The sequence below is a fragment of the Aotus nancymaae genome, unplaced genomic scaffold (genome assembly GCF_030222135.1).
Source record: "Aotus nancymaae isolate 86718 unplaced genomic scaffold, 86718_ANA_hifiasm-v0.15.2.pri h1tg000064l_1, whole genome shotgun sequence".
Taxonomy (NCBI): domain Eukaryota; kingdom Metazoa; phylum Chordata; class Mammalia; order Primates; family Aotidae; genus Aotus; species Aotus nancymaae.
Window position 1 is genome coordinate 2,091,317 of NW_026988479.1, and position 4,636 is coordinate 2,095,952.

At 42.1% G+C, this 4,636-nt stretch overlaps 1 pseudogene; it reads left to right on the forward strand.

Moving 5' to 3' along the window:
- Positions 1-791: 791 nt before the first annotated feature.
- On the forward strand, positions 792-1,111 carry LOC105716228 (large ribosomal subunit protein eL42-like; annotated as a pseudogene).
- Positions 1,112-4,636: the final 3,525 nt, after the last annotated feature.

Here is a 4,636-nt window from a genome sequence, read left to right on the forward strand (position 1 = left end):
GAAACAGGAAAATCAGCACCAAATGAATGAATGAATGAATGAATGAATGAATGAATGAAATAGGAAAAATCATGCTAGGAGCCTCTACAATAATCTGTGATGGTAGCTTAGACCAGGGTGGTGGGCAATGTTATGAAAAGAAGTCAGATCCCAGAGATATTTTAAAGGTAGAACTGACAAGATCCGCTGATGGGTAAAATACAGAATGTGAGAAAGAGAAGAGCCAAGGATAATTTCAGTTATCCTTTATCAATTAGAAGGATAAAGTTGGCATTTACCACAATGTGGTAGACTATGGGAGGAACAAGTTTTAGAAGGTGGGTTGGAGGGAAGACAGATTATTATTACATTATCAGTGATAACTTAAAAATAGTCCTAATCTTATTCAATATTTTCATTAAAAAAGTCCTTTCTAGGTCAGGTCTGATGGCTCATGTCTATAATCCTAGCACTTTGGGAGTCCAAGGCAGGGAGATCATTAAGGTCAGGAGTTTGAAACCAGTCTGGCCAACATGGCAAAACCCTGTCTCTACTAAAAATACAAAAATTGGCTGGGTATGGTGGTGTGTACCTGTAATTCCAGCTACTCGGGAGGCTGAGGCAGGAGAATCTCTTGAACCCAGGAGGTGGAGGTTGCAATGAGCTGAGATCACGCCATTGCACTCCAGCCTGAGTAACAGAGACTCTGTCTTTAAATAAATAAATAAATAAATAAAAGAATAGTCATTTCTAGCACACTTTAGATTTAATCTCAAAGCCCTGCTTTCTGTGCCAGTAGTGCTCATGCAAACATGGTGAATGTTCCTAAAACCCGCCGGACTTTCTGTAAGAAGTGTGGCAGCACCAACCCCACAAAGTGACACAGTACAAGAAGGGCAAGGATTCTCTGTATGCCCAGGGAAAGTGGCGTTATGACAGGAAGCAGAGTGGCTATGGTGGGCAAACTAAGCCGATTTTCCAGAAAAAGGCTAAAACTACAAAGAATATTGTGCTGAGGCTTGAGTGCGTTGAGCCCAGCTGCAGATCTAACAGAATGCTGGCTATTAAAAGATGCAAGCATTTTGAACTGGGAGGAGATAAGAAGAGAAACGGCCAACTGATCCAGTTCTAAGTGTCATCTTTTATGAAGACAATAAAATATTGAGTTTATGTTCAAAAAAAAATCTCAAAGCCCTTTCTCTTGGTATCCTTATAATACAAATCTATAGAAGGTTTATATATTAAACTACATTTAAAAAATTAGCCTGGCAAAACCTACCACAAGCCAAGTCTAAATAAAGATGACAAACTGAAAAAATTGTTGTTGTTCATATTAGAATACTAGGTTTCCTAATATACAAACAGTTACAAGGCTGGGCAAGGTGGCTCATGCCTATAATCCCAGCACTTTGGGAGGCTGAGGCAGATGGATCACCTGAGGTCAGGAGTTCGAGACCAGCCTGACCAACATGGTGAAACCCCATCTCTACTAAAAATACAAAAATTAGCCGGGCGTGGTGGTGTGCGCCTGTAATCCCAGCTACTCGGGAGGCTGAGGCAGCAGAATCACTGGAACTGGGGAGGCAGAGGTTGCAGTGAGCTGAGATAATACCACTGCACTCTAGCCTGGGTGACAAGAGTGAAACTCTGTTCCCCCCCAAAAAAAAGAGTTCCTACAAATCGGTAAGAAACAACAGCAGCAGCCCAATGGAACAATGAACAATGGATTTGAAGAAACAGTTTATATATGCATGTACACACACAAAACAACTATGAATTCCTTTTAAACATGACATTCAATGTCATTCAAAATAGCAAGTTAAAGGTATAATTAGACAATTTCCTTTTTTTTTTTTTTTATTTTTTGAGACAGAGACTCGCTCTGTCACCCAGAGGCTGGAGTCCAGTTCAATCTTGGCTCACCCCAACCTCGGCCTCCCAGGTTCAAGCAATTCTCCTGCCTGCCTCAGCCTCTTGAGTAGCTGGGATTACAGGCACACACAACCACGCCAGGCTAATTTTTGTATTTTTAGTAGAATCAGGGTTTCACCATGTTGGTCAGGCTAGTCTTGAACTCCTGACCTCAGGTGATCCACCCATCTTGGCGCCCAAAGTGCTGGGATTATAGGTGTGAGCAACTGCTCTCTGCCAACAATTTCCTTTCTTATGAGATTGATAAAGATCAAAAAGATTATCATGCTTTGATCCTTAGGGGGAAAAAAAGGTAAATAACTCAGGGCGTTGACTAGGGCATAAGGAAATAGTATTCGCATATATCACCCTCCAGGGAGGGCAGTTTGGCAACAACACCTATCATTATTTTAAAGGCACATACTCTGACCAACCAATTCTACTTCTAGCTATGTATGTCAGAGATGTGATCACATACTTCTAAAAAGACACATACACAAGATTATAGGATGTAGTAGTATGGTATGTAATAGCAAAAGATTGAAAACAACTTAATATATAACAATAATAGAGTAATGGCCAAATAACTTGTGAGACATCTATTATAAACATCCATTAAAAATAATAAGGCAGCTTTGCAAGATATATGATTAAAAGAAAAAGGCGAAATGCAGAGTGATTTGTGTAGTAAGCTATCATTTGTGTTTAAAAAAATGAGAGACAATCTCTGCATATATGTTTGTAACTGCATGAAATATCTCTGCAAGTATATATGGCAAATGGATAAATATCATTGATTCTGGAAAAAAAAATGAGTGGCTGGAAAATAAGAGTGGAAGGAAACTTCTTTTGGTTTTTTAAAATTTTATTTTAGTTCTTGTTTTTTTGGAGATGGAGTCTCATTCCGTCGCCCAGGCTGGAGTGCAGTGGCGTGATCTTGGCTCACTGCAACCTCCACCTCCTGGATGCAAGCGATTCTCCTGTCTCAGCCTCCTGAGTAGCTGGGACTACAGGTGCCTGCCACCAGGTCCAGCTAAATTTTTTTTGTATTTTAGTAGAGATGGAGTTTCACTGCATTGCCCAGGCTGGTCTCAAACTCTCAAGCTCAGGCAGTCTGCCTGACTTATCGTCCCAAAGTGCTAGGATTACAAGCGTGAGCCACTGCACCAAGCTGACTTTTTTTTTTTAAACCAAGTATTTTAGCTTGAGTTTGTGGGAATCAAACTCTGAGACAGAAATGAGTGCAGAAGATTTATTGGGGGGTGCTCTCCAAAGATAACACCTGCAGGAAAGTAAGGAAGACAGCATTTTCTCTTTTTTTAATGTGGGACCAGTGCAGCTGTCCCCAGGGCTCTGGGAGTTCTCTATGGCCTGTCAGGGAATCCCGGGGGGCTAAGACTGCAGTGGCCAGGTTTTGTGCTTATTTACTCGGGGGTGGATTGAGGGAAGAGCTATGTACCTTGGAGTACCCTGGCCTGACCATCTTTCAGAACATGTCTTGATCAAGGCTGCCCACCTGTTGCTCTTGGTCCTTGGGCACTGGGAGGCATGGGTCCTGCTGCCTGTCCAGCTGGGCTCGCTTCCTGGGGCTGCCTGGGACCAGAGGCCTTAGAAACCCACAACGCAGTTGCAGCTGAGGCCTCAGCCTGATCTATAGTTCTGTGATGAGCTCTGGAGTTGCGATGGTCCTTCAGCATCGTGCCACATTGAGGTAAGAAAAACAGGACTTTGTGCCCCCAAACCCTGCAGCCCATCATTGGCCTAGGGCTGCCTCTGAAAAGGCCTTCAGAAAGCCTCCATTTGGTTCACCCACTGACATTCCCCACAGCAGGGATATGGGTTTCTGAGCTCTGAAGAAGATCTGGGCAGAGTACCTTCAAGTTTGTTGAAAAATAAAATAGAAGCCAGGCATGGTGGCTCACACCTGCAATCCTAGCACTTTGGGAGGCCAAGGTGGGTGGATCACTTGAGGTCAGGAGTTTGAGACCAGCGTGGCCCACATGGTGAAACCCTGTCTCTATTAAAAATACAAAAATTAGCTAGGCATGGTGGCAGGTGCCTGTAATTCCAGCTACTCAGGAGGCTAAGTCAGGATAATCACTTGAATCTGGGAGGCAGAGGTTGCAGTGAGCCAAGATTGCACCATTGCACTCCAGCCTGAGAGACAAGAGTGAAACTTCAACTCAATTAAAAAAAAAAGAAAATAGAATAGCTTGGGTGTGGTGGGCAAGAAGCCAGTACTCTACACTGAAATTATAGAAGGCTGCACTGAAAGCCCTCCTTTGAAATTGTCTTTGGGGGCTGGTAGCCCTGTTTTTTAAAAGTAGATTACTCTGACAGTGGTTTGACCTACTAGCCCTATCTCATCGAAGAGGGCCTTTCTATTCCTCTTTTTTTTTTTTTTTTACATTTTTTTCTTTCAAAATTTTTTTATCTTTTTTCATTTTTTTCTTTCAAATATATATATATATTTTCGTGCTGAAATCCTAGGGTCTTTCTATTTCTTTAAGGCCCCCATTCTCCCACAGGTGACAGAAGAGGAAAGAGAAGTAACCCAAGTGACTATGCCTTGAGAAAGCAGTTTACCACTCTATTTTAAATGTCATATTTATCTCCCAGTCTAATTTTAGCTACAGATTCTTAGCTACATCTAACTTGAATCCATTATGTTTTGTTTGCTTTTTTTTTTTCTTTGAGATACAGTTTCACTCTGTTGCCCAGTCTAGAGTAAAGTAGCACAGTCTAG